This window comes from Emys orbicularis, chromosome 11, assembly GCF_028017835.1.
Source record: "Emys orbicularis isolate rEmyOrb1 chromosome 11, rEmyOrb1.hap1, whole genome shotgun sequence".
Taxonomy (NCBI): Eukaryota; Metazoa; Chordata; order Testudines; family Emydidae; genus Emys; species Emys orbicularis.
Window position 1 is genome coordinate 54,682,310 of NC_088693.1, and position 19,902 is coordinate 54,702,211.

Sequence of the window (19,902 nt, forward strand, 5' to 3'; positions counted from 1 at the left end):
ACAGATGAAATGTTTTTGAGAGGTTTCTTCAATTAATTGGGCACAAACAGGTTTCTCTCCTCAGTGTCAGAAGCACATTCCTTCTATTTTTTCCCATTTGTCTTTTGGGAAGCACATAAAGTGTAACTGGCTAGATCTGCAGTCTCTTATGTTATCTCAGAATAGTGAGTGATCACAGAACCTTCAATACCCGCTGTATTTAGGGAACCTGTTGGAGGTGTAGGAAAGAACAATACTACAAATAAACCAGTACTGTAGTTCTTACATCGTACAACAGAAATGTGAGGGAACAGGTTTGGTGGGGAGTGGTGCAAAGGAGACTGACTATTTTGATATTAGTTTGGAAGATCCCCAATGGGCACTTATCTAGTATACCCCAATATTCCTCAAGAGAGGAAGGATGGTCCAATGGCTGGTCAAGTCATTGAGTTGCTCTGTGCCTCAGTTTCCCCATATGTAAAATGGGGATAATAGTACTTCCCTACCTGACAAGTTTGTTGTACATTAAATATATTACTCCAGTAATATGGTAATGGGTGCCGTATAAGTATCTTAGATGGACAGACATGTTAAGCAACACCAAAAGTGGAAAAGGTGGAAGCAGTGGAGTACAGGGGAAATAAATAATAAAGACAGCATCAGGCATATGAATATGAATAGGTTGCATCTAAAGGCAGATCTGCCACCCATTACCAATCTCCCCAAGTGTTATCTGGAGCAACCTCTTTAAGGTGAAATAGCTTTTAATGGATGAACTGAAAAATAGGTTATATAAAGGACAAGGAGAAAAGGGTGGAGAAGAGGAATATCATTCTTATATACATCCAGTACTTAAAATCTACATTCAAATAGCCACATCTTGTCCTCAGGGTGCCAAAGTACCACAGTTTTTATATCCTTTGGGTTCAGTACCATGGAACCAATGCAGCAACCCTGCCATTCCAAAATTATGGAATACAAGGAGAAATCTATAGTTAAGATATAGCCAAAAACGGAGGTAGATCTGAGGATGAGCTCCCACATAGAATCAAATATTCATATCTGCTTGCCCGAACCTTAACTGGACTACCCAAATCTCTTGGAATTTGCAAAACTAGGCTGGAAATCTCATTAGATTAGATTCTATTATGGGCTTTTTGATACTTACTCCTTCAGATTGGCACAAAAATATTGAGAGAACAAGCCCTCTTGTTGTGTTTTGATATAACTTCTGGCCATTCCCACAATCAATGGAGGGAGAGTATAAACAAGTTGAGTTCCTGCCCTGCTCTGTACACAGTATACACACCGAATGTGCAAAGTCTAGCCCCTTCTTAGGGTGAAACTCTGCCCCATTCAAGTGAATAGCAAAACTCCCGTTTGTCTTCAGTGGGGGTAGGATGTCATCCTTAGCGCTTGCATTTATTTCTAATTTAAATAACATAGAATAGTCAGCCTAAACTTTGTCCCCAAGAGTGCCTGTCCCTAACTTTGTCCCTGCGAGACCTCTGCATCCCAGTTCCTTCTATTCTTGAGCGAGGCTCCAACCATTCTTGTATCTCAGCTGGAGTTAACAGAATCTACCTGCTAGTATGATTCAGTAGTAATTTGTATTGCATCTTCCTGACGGGTTCAAACCTCTGACGACAAGATGATTTGACACAGAGGCCCTGCATACCCATGTATGCTACTAGGCCTGATCCAAAGCTGGTAGAAAGATTCTCATTGATTTCAGTGGGCTTTAGATTAGGACCCTAGAGTTTGCCAATTCAAAGATTTGTTTCTGGTTGTTTCTTATTTTACACTGGAACAATTAGCACATTCCTTATTTTAAAAGCAATAGTATCAACAATCTTGATGGTATTAACTTCCTGTGCTGTATTGTCTGTTCTTTCTCACTGTCAGTGCAAATGCTAAGCATGATTAGAAGGAGAAGAGCTGAAAAAAAATGTCCATCAGTGTGAACCAGCAAATGTCAGGTTTACAGGTCAATGCACCTGCAGAAAAATTAAGTGGGGGGAAAAAATTCCTTTTTGTCTGTAAAAGGGCATCTGAAATAATTGGCATGGAGCTGGAATTCACAGATATCCTTAACAGCAGCAGCACATTGTTGAATGACTTGAAGATCTATCAGCATTTTCTCTCTATAGGCCTGGCCCAAAGTTCACCTCAAAGTCAAAAAGAATCTGTCCATTAGCTTCAGGCCTGTGTCAATAACCTAGGAGGGCATCTCCTCCACCCCTACCCCAAGCCTGCGCCCATGTGATTGCTACAGAGAGAAGATTCACATTGGAGTAATGAAACCTCCTACAAGTTGCTTAGCTGAGTTTCAGATTTGGGCTCATCAAAATGCAAAACTAATATTAAAACTTAGAAAGACAACTTATAACCTTCAGGTAGATGGTTGCCAAACCCTGGAACTTCATGCAAACCATTCCACATATGCATGTGGTAAAACCCATGTAGTATCAGCCTATAAAGTGGTAGTAGGAGTCAGGCTACACAATACTAGGTGATGGTCCCTGGACTGCAATTTTCAGTTCAGCTGATCTGCATTGAATGCAGGACCAGAGGAAGTATGAGCTTGGTAGTCCATGGCTCAAAGGGGTCATGCCCAATCAGCGATCACTGGAGCATAGTGGCATTCCAACCATATTCCTTTTCCTTGGCCATTCCCTGGCACCAGCTCTGCATCACTTGGGAATTTGACCTAAGTTATTAGCTAATGTTTCAAGCATTTCTGCGTTGTTTCCATTAGGAGGAGAAAGCGATGATAGATATTTCTTTGGTGCAATCCTGGTTATCTACAAAGAATGTACACACAGACCAATTTCCCTAAACACAGTAGAAACAAACAAGACACAGTTTCCTTGATCAAGAAATACAAGTCTGCCTTTTCAGTGAGTGCTGTGCCCAAAAGAAACTCTGTATGTTGGCTTTGTCCCAGGACAACTCTCCCCACTGCTTCTCTGGTTTTCTGTTGGTTTTCTGCCTTGGGCATACCTAGGCAGACAAAGCAGCAACCAACCAATTCCCCAGCCCATGCAATCAGTCCCCAGGGAAACCCTTCACCCATATGGCTTAGCTTCTGCCTTGCCGTGCTGAGCCTTGTCAAGTTGGCCAATGCCTTAGGCAGTAGTTATATTGTTTCACATATAGCTACCTAAAGGGGCATTTTAACTGCTTCTTCCATTTTGGTGGAATGAAAAGTCTTAGTACACCCATCATTCATCTTTAACTAGGTCTGTGATTAATGACCATTAACACCTCCCAGCATAACATTCCTATACTGGAGTATTCCTCTGGAGACTAGTTAAATCTGATGTATGACCTCTTTGTGCCTCTGTAGCAATGCAGAAGGGGGAAAGCTGGGCGTAGGGTCTGATCCCATCTCTCTCCTTTTAGCTATTACTAGTGTACAGCCTGGGATACCAATGTCATCTAAAATGCAATAAGCTGATATTTACTTATTTATATTTAAAATAATGTGTCAATCAGTCAATTTTAATTTTGTTTTCAGATTCCTATGATTTCAGGTATATTTCAGTTCCCAAAAAGCTAATTATTTTCAAAAGTAGAGCCGTTCCTCTTACATGTGGATCAAAGCCTTTTACTGAATATTTTTGAAAGAAGACAGTTACAAAGGTAGGTATTTTAATTGTCCCTCTTATCCTTGCTATAAGGGGCATTCGGCATGTTATCCTGCAGGAAATGAATTCTAAACTTTGAGTTGGATCTTGCTGACTTTGCACATAAACCAAAGTCAGGAGAAATGTTGGGTGTACAAGAAGGGCAGGATCAGGCCTTTCATTTGCAGACCATTCTTAAAATTATCTGTCATGTTATTGTAGGAATGCTTTTTTTCCCCAACATCACTGTCCTCTAAGAATGGAGGCTGGTATTTCATTCACACACCAAATTGTAGTGTAGGTACTAGAACAACCAGACTAAAGAGGATGAGGAAAGGATATTTTTATTTTCAAACATCCATGTTCTTTTAGGCCCTGATGCTGCAATCAGATCCGTATGGATGGATATTTACATTTGGGTAGAAATCAGCAGGGCTCTGCACAAGCACAAGGATCTGCCATGTGGGTCTGATTGAAAAAATGGAGCCTTGATCTTGACATTGCTCTTTTAAATGAGAGAGGTTATGGGGAGCAGATAGAGGTGCTTATGCAAATTTTAAATAAAAAATCATTTGCTGCCTTTTCACCACAATCATGGTGCCACATCAGATGATTCCATAATCTTTCTTTCCTTTTAAACAAAACTGGGTTAATTTTATAAAATATAAAGTATATTTTTGTGCTTTTCTTTTAATTCTTTATACTCTTATATTTCCTTAGCATCTTCATAAGAAAAGAAAAGCTGAACTAAAGTTCTGAATGTATTAAATAAGAAGCCTAGACTGGAATGAAAGATAAGAATCCAATAACACTGAAAAGGCACAGAATAGAATCTGTTATAAATGATTTATACTTCAGGATCAAGAGGTTAAAAAGGCAAAAGGCTTTAATGTTCACTCATGCAAGAATGTCAAATCACTGGTCTAAATAAAGAATTTGACAGTAATAAGATTTTAAAAGTGAATATTTTCAGGTAGCAATGTCTGACATAATAAATAGAGGTCATAAAACTTTGATATAAGTAAGTATATTCAAGGGATGTTAATAACCAGCTGGTCATTCATCTGAACTTTGAAAACATATTTTATAGACCAATTTAATCAACAGCTATTAATTTAAGGTTTAATTGTACATCTCAGTAAAACTATGCATTTCTGTCGGAACCAGTTTTTTTTCCCACCCAACTCTCTGCATTGCTTGCTTAATGAAGGACGAGGGCATGATTTTACCACAGGCTTTCCCATAGAGATACACCTCATTTTCCTTTGTACCTATTCCAGGGTCAGAGAAATGTATAAATGACTTGTACTTTTGACAAGAAAGAAAATTGCTAAATAAGTACTAAAGAAAGACGCTATCTCCTGAATTACTTGGGATGGAACTTTCAGTACAGTGCAGCACATGAAATATAATAGAAAAGCTAAGTTACTATCCCATCAGAAAATTAAGTATCCTTCCTATTAATGTGTATTGTGTTGGATTTAAATATGTTGCAGTCAGTGAAAAAAATGGAAGGAATATAAGCCTACCCATAATATGATTCGAAATTACATAAAAGATGCTCACATTGCTACACAAGACTGCTTTCTGTATCTGTAGATTTTAGCCTTCACCAAGAAAAACTTAAATATTACTGTAGGGACATGTGGTGTACTGTATTTTAATGCCTTTGCTTCAAATTCTGAGAGGCCTGGGTTCAAATCTCACTTCAGGCCTCAACTGTAAAAGGGGTTGATTATGCCATTCTTTGTTGTGTATATCAGAAAATTGGCACGATTGGTAGTTCACCAGAGGTACTGAGGCTGGGATAGCAAGGATTCCTGAAGGCCAGGATTAAGATGTGTATACGGAGAACATTTACTCACCTTATGCTTGGTGCAAGTCCAATATTTCTGGTCTGTCTGATAAATTAGCTTTTATCTTCTTTTGTATGGAATAATAGTGATGTCTAATGGCCACTGATGATCATCGCAACACTGTCCTGGGATAAACACCAAAAATACTGTTCCTTTAAATCATTCTCTAATACAGAGATTACAAAATGAATTCAGTCCATTACTTCTTTTTTTCCAGGGATAGATGAAGCTTTTTACACCATAATTATAACCATATGTCTTTAGAGAGTGCCTGTTCCAGGGGTAGGCAACCTATGGCACGTGTGCCGAAGGGGGCACGCAAGCTGATTTTCACTGGCACTCACACTGCCTGGGTCCTGGCCACCGGTCCGGGGGGCTCTGCATTTTAATTTAATTTTAAATGAAGCTTCTTAAACATTTTGAAAACTTATTTACTTTACATACAACAATAGTTTAGTTATATATTATAGACTTATAGAAAGAGACCTTCTAAAAAGGTTAAAATGTATTACTGGCACGCGAAACCTTAAATTAGAGTGAATAAATGAAGACTCGGCACAGCAGTTCTGAAAGGTTGCCAACCCCTGGTTCTGTCCCGCTACTCAAGGACCAGCTTCTCAGCATCTTTCTTTCAGTTCAGGAGCTGGATGAGACCGCTTTCAAAAAGAGTTTACCTCAGCCTCAGGACTCACTGAAGAGCAGTGCAATATATGCTGCTTTACTCAATTGGTTACTCACAGAGTTTCCCCTGCCCGCCCCACTATAAATGTTTCACACACTTTTCTTTTCCTTTCATCTTGCTACTGCAACAAATACCTCATGCAGAAACAACAAGCACCATTCACCTTGGAGACAAATCTTTTAAGATGTGCATAACTGGAAAATCCTCCAAGACTTAGGTCCATGTTCTTATACCAGTTACCCAGTGTAAATCCAGTCACTCCACTCCAATGCAGTGACTCCGGATTTACACCATAGAAAAAGATCAGAATCAGATGCTCAACCTTTGATATTCAGAGCATTTTATGATCAATTGGAAGACCTGGTTACATAGAGGAAGTTACTATAGTGTTTCTCTAGTACCAATATGACAGAAGCAGGTGGGGTGTAGTGTTATGCAGACAGTGTTCTAATTAAAATGTTCCTCACTGGCTTGTACAGAAAGTTAAGAGCAAGAGAGAGGCAAAAATACCAATTTCTGTTTGAAAAATGTTCAAAGCCAAACATTTTTACAAAAGCTCATGAAACTCTTTTGAAAGTACAAGCTAATTAGTCATTAAACCAGTAGTTTGTTTATTTTCCTTGAGAGAGAAGGGGGGAGGGGAACGCGTGGGGGGGATATGTAGGAGTTCAGAACGCATTCATATTATTCTCTGTGCAGCAGGGAACAGAAAATATAGAAGCAATTAGAAGGTCAGAACCAATAGTAATACCACAATAACGCACAGAAGCTCTATAGCAGATGCTTGTTCTCTTGTTATTTTTACCACACACCCTCATTAAAACTGTGTGACACCACCAATTCTCATTTCTCGATTATTTGCATGCAAAACTGACATCTTCAGTGACTAAGATACATTACATCTTCACTAATTTGGTCCAAAGCAAATTGTCACTATTTTCTCCAGCAAACATAGCTTCTCTTGCTGAAATTATTGAGCAAAGACTGTAACTTTTCAAGCATTCAGTCCATACAGTTTTTTTTCTTTTTTCATTTTCACCATACAATCAGATATTCATAGAAAATGACACTTTCTGCTAGGGAAATCCAGTGCCTTTTGGGATGTGGGGAAGGTAGGGAGAGAGGAGTGAGACTGACAGGAACCAAACAAGTGTTTTGTTTTCCTTGCAGCTGAAAAAAAATGTGATAGTGGTTTTGCCAAGTGCATGGGAGGATGATTTTTTCCCCCACAGAGTTCATCATCAGAAGTTATAGGCTGCATGCCAGGAATCATTTGGTGAAATTCTATGGAAGGAGCTTGTTATGTCACACAAACATAGAAGTTAGATACAAATATAAAATACTCTTGCTAGAAAGTTTCAACCTAACACTACTTTATTTCTTAAAATTCAGTCCCCTAATACACAAGAACCAAAAACACAGAGGGAGAGAAAGCAGGCTGCTCCCTGAGACTGAGAGGCACAATTCACACCCACTCTGTTGTAAACTAGCTATTTGCAGACTGACTCAGATAACATGCTTTCCTACAGAGCCCCTTAGACTGCAAGCAGGACCAGAAAAACATTTACAAATTAAAGTGATAATTTGTCATTTTAAAACAGTTTTTCATACATCACGGAGCTCAGATTAGATTATGGTGATGGTCCGTTCTGGGCTTCGAACCTATTAATTGAGGTATTGAAAATGCTTGTGAGCAAGGAGGTAAAATGGTTAATGGGTAGAAATATAACTACTCCTAAGTTTATATATGTCTTACATCTAGACTTGATTCCCAGTGTCTTTGTCCTTTGTTTGACACAAGAATGAAGCAGAGGGACAAAGGATGCTCTAAGTCACCTTTGCATTTCCCATACTCTTGGAGCAGCTGTAACACCCTCAGAACACCCACTTAACTCAGGATACCCAGCACTCCCTAGCCATGTCCTTTGTCTACCCTGGTCCTTGGCACAACTTCTACTCTGGTAGGGACTGTAATGAGGTGCCAGCATGGGGCTTTTCCAGCAGCTCTAAACTGCTATTGAGCCAGCTCAATTCAATCCCTGAATTGAGCCAGGGATATTCTTCAAGGGCCATGTTTTCCTGGTTTAATCACCCCAGAGCAGCTGTCAGGGCATCATAAAGCTGCCTTAGTTACACGAACGAATCCAGCCCGTAACTTGGAAATGCTTGTGCAAAGCAGAATACCACATTTGAATAGCAGAGACTCTGGGGACACTTCGATTTGAATTTGAACTTTATGGGTTGCACCCTTTATTATAAACAACTAAGCTGACCTGTCTATGGAAGGAAGCAAGTGAAATTCCTAAATCAATGCCTTGGATCAATACTCAGAGCATCAGCTCATTTGTAATAAATAATGCTGCTTTCCAAGACCTGAAATGGATGCTCAGTGACAGAAAGATTTGGCAGCAGTAGCACCTGCCTCTGCCTCTCATTCATTGTCATATGTAGCCACTTGGTCCCATAGTTCTGCCTTCCCTTAACCACCTTCAATTTTCTTGTTTGCTTTTGTGTGTGAAATTTTCTACTCTTCTTCAAACCTCAAATCTGCCACTTACTTGAAAGGCGAATCCATCATTTTAAAGATAATACACATTAGCTGCACTTTGTCTCACTCCTAAAGATAAGGAGAGAACCTTGGTTTCTCAGATTCAACCCAGCTTGTGAATGTCATACTATATATGGCCCTCAACCAAAGCTCATAAAAGCCAATGGAAAGATACCTATTGACCTCACTGGCCTTTGGATTAGATTCTGTAAGTATGAAGTGTAGATGCTGTTGAGATTCTGCCATCAGGAGCCTTATTTCTCTCTCAAGAAGCCTTTACATTTGTTTTTTAATTGAAACAGATAGCTAGGCATTGATCTCCTATGCACACTTGTAATGAGAAGATAGGAAAATATTAATGTTTCATTGTCTTCATGTTTGTAAATGAAAGCTTTTAAAGACATGCATCTTCATTCAGGTTAAGAGAACTGCTTTTGTTAAATGCATAGCAACAAGCTACAGATGCAATTATTTATATGAAGTACAAAACTCCCCCCTCCACCCCCGTGCTTCATTTATTCAAAGTTACATTTGTACTAGGTTTTTGTTTTCACAGATGGCTAAAATAAGAATGCTGTCTCAGGCTTAAAAATCTACACAAACTTTGGCAGGCCCTGACAACAAAATTAGATTTAAAAAAACACAAAAACCTCGGTAAAACTTTTAAAGCCTTCTAAACAGCATTGTAATATTTTAAACCAGTTTTAAACTGTGATTATCTGCAGTGCGATTGAATATAATCCTGTCATTGCAACATAGTATTAAATAAAAAGCCTATATGGGAACCATCGCTTGCCAAATAACAATTGAAAATCAAAAGCAGGCTTTTAATCCTTTTATGAGAGGTATAAGGTTATAATTTGATTCCAGGGATGGTCTGAGTGTTTTGCACAGAGAAAAGTTTAATGTTATTGTTTTGCAAGAGGCAGAAGTTGAGCAGTTGTAACTCAAATATACAGTCCAGTAGAGCTGAGATGAAATTCCCAATTTTTGTCCCTTGCATTTTTCATAATGAAAATATAGTGGATTGGGGAGTTTTGTCTTGTTTTTTAAAATCTGGAAAAATAGCATCCAGTGTTTGCTTACAGCAATGTTTTTATTGGGACATATAGGAAGAGAAATCTTGGCTCATGAGTGGCAGAAAAAAGTCACAGGAGGCTTCTGCTGTTTCCCTTCTCAGAGGCTTACTGTGGTTAGGAACAGTGTTGCTCCTTCAGATTATGTATGAAATGACAGCACCATGATCAGACCTAATTAGAACCCATTCATTTTCCGTTATTCATCTGCTCTTTAAAATATCCATTTGAAAAATAGTTCCATTTCTAGATATTTCTGGAGAAGATATTCAAAATGTGTGTAACGATACATAAATTGACTTCCTGCATTGGTGGACACAGAGTGGTACTGCCCCTATCCATAGTAAATACCAAACTCTCAGATCAACAAATCTTTGCTATAACAGAGTTGTGTCTGCTTACCGGTCCATAGTATAACGTTTCACAGGCCTTGTGTAATAATTGAATGATTTGCACTATATCACATGATTGAACAAATTATTTTCCAATCAAACTGTAGCACCACACAAGCATACATTTTATGTTATTTAAGAACTACTTTGCAAATATAGGAAAAGATTATACATAGCCCCTGCACAGGTACACAGAGGAGGAGAAGGCATATGTACCTGAGTTCCCATCAGGGACTAGTCTCAAAGGCAATTCTTGAGTGTAAGGAGCACGAGGTGAGAGGAACGGGTGATGCTAGCCTCTCCAGCGAGTGTGTGGGCAGAGCAGGGAGATGGTTGGGAACAGACGGAAGTCAACGCTTCCTCGCGTAGCTTTGTCAATACACTGAGGCCTGGTCTACACTACGAGTTTAGGTCGACTTTAGCAGCGTTAAATCAAATTAAGCCTGGACACGTTCACACGATGAAGCCCTTTCTTTCGACTTAAAGGGCCCTTTAAATCGGTTTCTTTACTCCACCTCCGACGAGGGGATTAGCGATAAAATCGGCCTTAGCGGGTCGGAATTGGGGTAGTGTGGACAGAATTCGACGTTATTGGCCTCCGGGAGCTATCCCACAGTGCTTCATTGTGACCGCTCTGGACAGCACTCTCAACTCAGATGCACTGACCAGGTAGACAGGAAAAGCCCCGCGAACGTTTGAATTTCATTTCCTGTTTGCTCAGCGTGGAGAGCACAGGTGACCACGCAGAGCTCATGAGCACAGGTAACCATGATGGAGTCCCAGGATCGCAAAAGAGCTCCAGCATGAACAGAACGGGAGGTACGGGATCTGCTTGCCATATGGGGAGATGAATCAGTGCTAGCTGAACTCCGTAGCAGTAAACGAAATGGCAAAATATTAGAAAAGGTCTCCAAGGCCATGAAGGACAGAGGCCATAACAGGGACGCACAGCAGTGCCGCATGAAAATTAAGGAGCTAAGGCAAGCCTACCACAAAGCCAGAGAAGCAAACGGAAGGTCCGGGGCTGAGCCGCAAACATGCCGCTTCTACGCGGAGCTGCATGCCTTTCTAGGGGGTGCAGCCACCACTACCCCAACCGTGTGCTATGACTCCCTCACTGGAGAAACACACAGGGAAGCGGGTTCGGGGTACGAGGAAGATGAGGATGGAGATAATGTAGATAGCTCACAGCAGCAAGGAAGCGGAGAAACTGGTTTCCCCAACAGCCAGGATATGTTTATCACCCTGGACCTGGAACCAGTAACCCCCGAACTCACCCAAGGCGTGCTCCCAGACCCTGAGGGCACACAAGGGACCTCTGGTGAGTGTACCTTTGTAAATATTACACATGGTTTAAAAGCAAGCGTGTTTAAATGATTAATGATTAATTTGCCCTGGCAATCGTGGCCAGTACAGCTACTGGAAAAGTCTGTTAACGTGTATGGGGATGGAGCGGAAATCCTCCAGGGACATCTCCAGAAAACTCTCCTGGATGTACTCCCAAAGCCTTTGCAAAAGGTTTCTGGGGAGGGCTGCCTTATCCCGTCCGCCATGGTAGGACACTTTACCACGCCAGGCCAGTAGCACGTAGTCTGGAATCATTGCATAACAAAGCATGGCAGCGTATGGTCCCGGTGTTTGCTGGCATGCAGACAACATCCATTCCTTATCGCTCTTTGTTATCCTCAGGAGAGTGATACCATTCACGGTCACCTGGTTGAAATGGGGCGATTTTATTAAGGGGACATTCAGAGGTGCCCGTTCCTGCTCTGCTGAACAGAAATATTCCCCGCTGTTAGCCACGCGGTGTGGGGGAGGGGTGAAGTGATCATCCCAGAGAATTGGGTGTGCGGGGGAGGGGAGTTAGTTGGGTATGTGCTGCATGTTAACCCAGAAACCGCAGCCCCTCCTTTTACATTGCAAACCCATTTTAAATGGCCAACCCAACGGGTGCTTGGTATGGGAAATGAGAGCGCTACTGTTTGAAACCATTCCCACATGTTAAGAAGGTTAAAAAAGCCAAAAGACTGTGTCTTACCATGGCTGCCTGCAAGCCGGAATCTGTGGCCTGGCACTGCGTGAGTGATCTCTCACACCAAACTGGCAGGCCCTCAATATAAGAGGAAAAATGCGACCTTGTAACGAAAGCACATGTGCTGTGTAATGTGAACAGCAAAATTTAACGTGAAAGAGTGTACCCATTGTTCTCTAAAATGTGTCTTTTTTAACCACCTCTCCCTTCTCCTCCATCAGCTGCAAATGTTTCTCCTTCACAGAGGCTAGTGAAGATTAGAAAGAGAAAACGGAGGACGCGGGATGATATGTTCACGGAACTCCAGATGTCCTCCCACGCTGAAAGAGCACAGCAGAATGCGTGGAGGCAGTCAATGTCAGACTACAGAAAAGCACAATATGAACGAGAGGAGAGGTGGCGGGCTGAATCGCGGGATGAACAGAGCAAGTTGCGGGCTGAAGATGATAGGTGGCGTCAGCTTGCAGACAGAAGGCAAGAGTCGATGCTCCGGCTGCTGGAGCATCAAACTGATATGCTCCAGCGTATGGTTGAGCTGCAGGAAAGGCAGCAGGAGCAGAGACCGCCGCTACAGCCCCTGTGTAACCAACAGCCCTCCTCCCCCCCAAGTTCCATAGCCTTCTCACCCAGACGTCCAAGAACACGGTGGGGGGGCCTCCGGCCACCCAGTCACTCCACCCCAGATGATTGCCCTAGCATCAGAAGGCTGGCCTTCATTAAGAGTTAAAGTTTTAAACTGCAGTGTGTCCTTTTCCTTCCCTCCTCCCCCACCCATCCCGGGCTACCTTGGCAATTATCCCCCTAGTTGTGTGATGAATTAATAAAGAATGCATGAATGTGAAGTAACAATGACTTTATTGCCTCTGCAAGCGGTGCTCGAAGGGGGGAGGGGTGGGTGGGGTGGTTGGCTTACAGGGAAGTAGAGTGAACCGGGTGGGGGGGGCGGAGGGTTCATCAAGGAGTAACAAACAGAAGTTTCACACCGTAGCCTGGCCAGTCACAAAACTCGTTTTCAAAGCTTCTCTGATGCGCACCGCGCCATGCTGTGCTCCTCTAACCGCCCTGGTGTCTGGCTGCGCATTATCAGCGGCCAGGCGATTTGCCTCAACCTCCCACCCCGCCATAAATGTCTCCCCCTTACTCTCACAGATATTGTGGAGTGCACAGCAAGCAGCAATAACAATGGGGATATTCTTTTCGCTGAGGTCTGAGCGAGTCAGTAAGCTGTGCCAGCGCACTTTTAAACGTCCAAATGCACATTCCACCACCATTCGGCACTTGCTCAGCCTGTAGTTGAACAGGTCCTGACTCCTGTCCAGGCTGCCTGTGTACGGCTTCATGAGCCATGGCATTAAGGGGTAGGCTGGGTCCCCAAGGATCACGATAGGCATTTCAACATCCCCAACGGTTACGTTCTGGTCCGGGAAGAAAGTCCCTTCCTCCAGCTTTCGAAACAGAGCAGAGTGCCTGAAGACACGAGCATCATGTACCTTTCCCGGCCATCCCACGTTGATGTTGGTGAAACGTCCCTTGTGATCCACCAGGGCTTGCAGCAGCATTGAAAAGTACCCCTTGCGGTTTATGTACTCTGTGGCTTGGTGCTCCGGTGCCAAGATAGGGATATGGGTTCCGTCTATGGCCCCACCACAGTTTGGGAATCCCATTGCAGCAAAGCCATCCACTATGGCCTGCACGTTTCCCAGAGTCACTACCCTTGATATCACCAGGTCTTTCATTGCCCTGGCAACTTGGATCACAGCAGCCCCCACAGTAGATTTGCCCACTCCAAATTGATTCCCGACTGACCGGTAGCTGTCTGGCGTTGCAAGCTTCCACAGGGCTATCGCCACTCGCTTCTCAACTGTGAGGGCTGCTCTCATCCTGGTATTCTGGCGCTTCAGGGCAGGGGAAAGTAAGTCACAAAGTTCCATGAAAGTGCCCTTACGCATGCGAAAGTTTCGCAGCCACTGGGAATCGTCCCACACCTGCAGCACGATGCGGTCCCACCAGTCTGTGCTTGTTTCCCGGGCCCAGAATCGGCATTCCACGGCATGAACCTGCCCCAGTAACACCATGATTTCCACATTGCTGGGGCCTGTGCCTTGTGAGAGGTCTATGTCCATGTCAATTTCCTCATCACTCTCGTCGCCGCGCTGCAATCGCCTCCTCGGCTGGTCCTGGTTTTGCTTTGGCAAGTCCTGGCTCTGCATATACTCCAGGACAATGCGCGTGGTGTTCATAGTGCTCATAATTGCCGCGGTGATCTGAGCGGGCTCCATGATCCCAGTGCTAGCTATGGCGCTTGTTCTGAAAAAAGGCGCGAAACTAGTATCTGACGGACCAGGGGAAGGAGGGGCGAGTGACGACATGGCGTACAGGTACAGGGAATTAAAATCAACAAAGGTGGCTGTGCATCAGGGAGAAACACAAACAACTGTCACACAGAATGGCCCCCCCCCCAAAGATTGAACTCAAAACCCTGGGTTTAGCAGGCCGTTGATTTCACGGAGGGAGGGGGAAGCTAATGAATACAGAACAAATCTATTTTTTACATCTTAAGCTGGCAGCCGACGGTGCAGCATGACTGATAGCCACTGCAGTATGATGACGATGGAGACCAATCGTAATATACCATCTTCTACCAAAAGGCAAGGGGCTGGTGCAATGCAGCCCTACGGCTGCCAGCCCCACGGCTGCCAGTCATGCTGCACCGTCTACCGCCAAAAGGCAGTTAGCTGCTGCTGCTGTGTAGCAATGCAGTCCCACGTCTGCCGGCACCCAGATGACATATGGTGACGGTGAGCTGAGCTGAGCGGGCTCTATGCTTGCCGTGGTATGTTGTCTGCACAGGTAACCCAGGTAAAAAGGCACGAATCTATTGTCTGCCGTTGCTCTGACGGAGGGGGAGTGGCCTGACGACATGTACCCAGAACCCCCCGCGACACTGTTTTGCATCATTCGGGCATTGGGATCTCAACCCAGAATTCCAATGGGTGGCGGAGACTGCGGGAACTGTGGGATAGCTACCCATAGTGCAATGCTCCGGAAGTCGACGCTAGCCTCGGTACTGTGGACGCGGTCCGCCGACTAGAGCACTTAGAGCATTTTATGTGGGGACACACACAATCGGCTGTATACAACCGATTTCTATAAAACCGGCTTCTATAAATTCGACCTAATTTCGTAGTGTAGACATACCCTGACTAGGGACTTCCAACCTTGTGGAATCCTTGTGCTATGGATAAATGTAATATATGCTAGGAATGAGTCCAAAATATGTATTTCATTGCCCAGGTCTCCCAAAGTAAATTTGTAGTGAATTAATTGGTCTGGTAGATCGTGAACTGGCCTGGGAGTCATGAGGCTTGGGGTTTAGTCCTGCCTCTGCCACTGACCTGCTGTTTGTTATTGGGCAATTTGTTTTGTCAATCCGTGACTCAGTTTCCCCAGCTGTAAAAAGGAGCTAACGCTCTGAAATCTGTTGATGCCAAGATGAGATCTAAGGGCCAAGTAGTGGTAATATTAATGTAAATCACTGGTCAACCTTTGAAATAAAACAGTGTTCAGTGCACTCCAATTTTTGTAAATCTGATCCTACTATCTAACATAACCTCTTTATGAGTGCTGTAGCTATCATCTGTTAGCACAAGAGTGGCTGGCTCAATTAGAAACAATTGCTCACCTCTACTGCAGCTCTACCCAGAGTGAATAAAGGATACTTTTCACCAGCTTCCACCACATTGTTTTCATATCAATCAGACTCTATATAAAACAGCATGTGTCTGTTCATTAACAGAAGAAAAGGTTGATTGGTACAGAAAATGAGTGCAGAGTGATTTAATTGTAGTCCTTTGGCACATCTGTACTAGATATATTAGGCATTTGGATATCTACCCCAACAGCAACAATGGGAGTTATATTGGAGTAATATGATCCTTACAGTCATACTTACAAAAAAGGCTTTTTATCTCTGTGATCAAATAATCCAGGTAATTTGACAGCATCAATTAGTCTCACTTTTAACCCATACTAAAAGCTTTTTTAAAAAGCATATGCCACTTAAACAATAAATGTTGAAGGATGTGCTTTTAGTGATTGTTTGGGATTCTAAGATTATTATTTAAACAAGCCTATTCTGAACCACTCTCTGGTTACCTATGATCCTCTGTTAGGAACTACTTTATTCTTCATGCACTATATCTTAAAGGCATAAGAAGTCTGCAAAACCAGGGGGGGTTTTTTGTTTGTTTTGTTTTTGTTTTTTACTGGAAAGAAATGTATTATTCTTCCAGCCTGCAGCAAAGTTTTCTTGAAGGAAATTATCGGCATGGAGTCATTGTTTTATCATTAAGTTCTGTCACATAAAACCCACTCTGGAATTTCCTAACTGGGTTTTTCAAAGTGCCCTTACTTTTTCAGTCTCCTGGAGAATTGTGAGACGATAGCTATAAGAAAGAGAACAATTTTCTGAAAGGATTAGTTGTGGAGCACAGTTACTTGAAGGATTATAGGAAATAGTCAGTGTTACCTGCAAAGAGCCAAAAGAAAGGCAAATTAGACTCTTTTCCTGTGAGTATGATTCATAGTCTTAGTAGAAGCATTTTAAGGATTTAGAACAGAGGGACCTCATGTCACCCTGTGAACAGCTGCAGCAACTGAGATCAGTGGGGTTGAAACGACTGATAGTCCCCAGGCGTGCTCTGGAAAGGAAGGAAGGCAGCAGCTTTCTTTGTCAAGAGCCTGCCACACCAGAATATACTTCCCTTTAGCGTTCATCAGAGAGTATCTCTGGCATCCTTCAGCTCAAGACTCCCAGCTAGTGTTGTTATTGCTGGACTGCTTCTATATTGCTCATTGGGTTTGTTTGTTTCTCCTGTTGCTCTTGGATTTATTGACACAAGTTCAGTGTTGCCAGCTCCTGTGATTTTATTGCAAGTCTCCCAATATTTGTTATTTTTCTTAAAGCCCAGCTCCTGCAACTAATTAATGAGGGGAAAGGCTCAAATTTCCTGTTAAAAATAAGTTTCTGGCTCTCATGGTTGCAAAGAAAAGCTGAACCCGAGTGCACCCTGAAGTCTCAAAAGCCAGAAGGCACATGAAAAGAATCCCAAATTTACTTTTTAATCTCAGGGTACGTCTATACCCAGCCGCTAGTTCGGCGGCTGGCAATCGAACTTCTGGGTTCGACTTATCGCGTCTTGTCTGGACGCGATAAGTCGAACCCGGAAGTGCTCGCCGTCGACGGCGGTACTCCTGCTCGGCAAGAGGAGTACCGCGGAGTTGACGGGGGAGCCTGCCTGCCGCGTCTGGACCGAGGTAAGTTCGAACTAAGGTACTTCGAACTTCAGCTACGTTATTCACGTAGCTGAAGTTGCGTACCTTAGTTCGATTTGGGGGGTTAGTGTAGACCAAGCCTCAGTTTTTAAACCTATGTCATGATTTTTGACCTGATTCATGATTTTTGAATGCTTGACGATGGCAATGCTGCAGGTTACGTTAACTGTGATTAAACAGGTGGGCAGATGGTGCCTAGCCCCTAGCACAAAGAGATGAGGGTGGGCACAAACAATCATCCCTACCCAGCCACAATGACCAGGAACAGTCTCAGTCCTTCAGTGCAGGGTCTGCTCCCACCAGGCAATCTTGTGGGCCTAATCCACCTTGAAAGACACAAGCAAAAAGCCCCATCCTTTCCACACCAACCTTGGGATCAGCTGGACACGCAGCAGGAAGTAGATTGCGCCTCCCTCTGTGAGCAGGGAGTTTAGGGAGACTGCCTGAGAAGGCTTGGAGTAACAGAACCAAAAAGGGCAGGGGTATTGGCATGATCCCTCCTGGAGCTGCCCCAGTGGTCATTGCAGCTGTGGCCCACACCAGCACAGACTGTTGTGTCTGGACGTGGGTGTTCAGATGGTTTTATTAAGGAGCCAGCAAGCTTTCAAGCACATGACCCAACAGATTAAACATGCATCATTTCTATAGGAGCATGACTAAGATTTTTTGAAATGTTTCCATTTGAAATGTGTTCCCCAGTAAAATATTCTTGCAGGGGTGAAAATTCTCTTCAGATAAGCTGCTAATTAATTTCACAGTCTATAGCCTACTTTTAAATTTCTAATTTGTAACTATTAATTCTCATTCATGTATATGTGCTGGATCTTTGCAAGGCAATAATGCATTTTATGCTCAAGAGCACCCTGGCTTTCTACCCATTTGTGAAAAGGATAGGTATACAGTGGGTTCTGAATCTGAGGAATAGACTGCATTAGCTCAGTTATGAAAAAGAATGCCTATACAAAAGTATAACAAATGTCAAAGGTACAAGCAATCCAATGACTGGAAGATGAAGAGAGACAAACTACACTCCATCACTGACAATTTTAAAATCAAGATTGGATTTTTTTTTATTTTTTTTAAATCTAGTGCAAACAGGAATTAATTCAGGGAATTTCTATATCCTTTATAAGCTATGAATCTACAGATAATGAGAGTTGCAATGTATGTATGTGAAAACAGAATTTAGTACTTATGTAATTTTGCGGCAATTTCATTTTCGGCTTGGCTTGAATGAACAGGATTTCAAAATTGAATCAGGCCAAGATTTTCAAAAATGGGATCCAAAGTTAGACTTCTCATCCTTATTTAGGCTCCTAAATATATGAACAGATTTTCGAAAGTGCTGAGGAGCCAGCATCATCCATTTATTTTGAAATCAGGGCAGTTTATTTAGGTGCCTAGAAAGTAACCACATGATCTTACTAATGTCACCATTGCCCTTTCTCTCCTTTTCTTCTCCACTCACATATTTGTTATTGTTTCTGACCCTCACTTGTTGTGCCCAATGAAATTTAGACTGTACCCTCTTCAGGGCAGACACAATGAGAAGAACAGGTTGATAAGATAGTATCTTTTATTGGACCAACTTCTGTTGGTGAGAAAGAGACAAGCTTTTGAGCTACACAGAGCTCTTCTACGGGACTGGGACAGTTCTCGGAGTATCCCAACTGTGACAGACCTGAAGAAGAGCTCTGTGTAGCTCAAAAGCTTGTCTCTCTCACCAACAGAAGTTGGTCCAATAAAAGATATTTCCTCACCCACCTTGTTTCTCTAGTATCCTGGTACTGACACTGCATACAACAATGAGAAGAATGCATCCTTCGGCTGCTGCTGAACCTTGTGCAGCTACATGTGGTGTGATGAGGCACAGCATCTTCCTGATCACCGGCGCTACTGGGGACTGGTTCAGCCCTCTGCTTAAACTCAATCAGCCTCAGGGACTGCCCAGACTTGCACCCCTGCTCCAAAGGCCCTTATAGACTATTCCAGCAGTGGGGGGTAGCCAAGGTGCCATAGGAACACCCCAGCTAGGGAGGCTTCTGCAGGGGTAGGGGGTAGCAGAACTAGCTATGCCTGCTCTACACCCAATACAGGGGTAATTTCCTGGGTTGCTTTGTGGTCACTTTGTGCCAGTTCTATTGGCACACATTGGACACTGCACAGGGCAAATAACTCCCCATGATTTCATTTGTGTTTGTGAGTTGCTTTAAACAATTTATGGTGCTTGAAGAGTACTAAATCATAACATCACCATATCATGCTGCTTCATGGGGCCATATTATGCCCTCGTAGTGCAATTCAGAAATGAGCTGCCCTGGCAACAAGTAAAGAATATGTCTGCATGGGTTGGAAAGGTGGAGAGCAAAAGCCC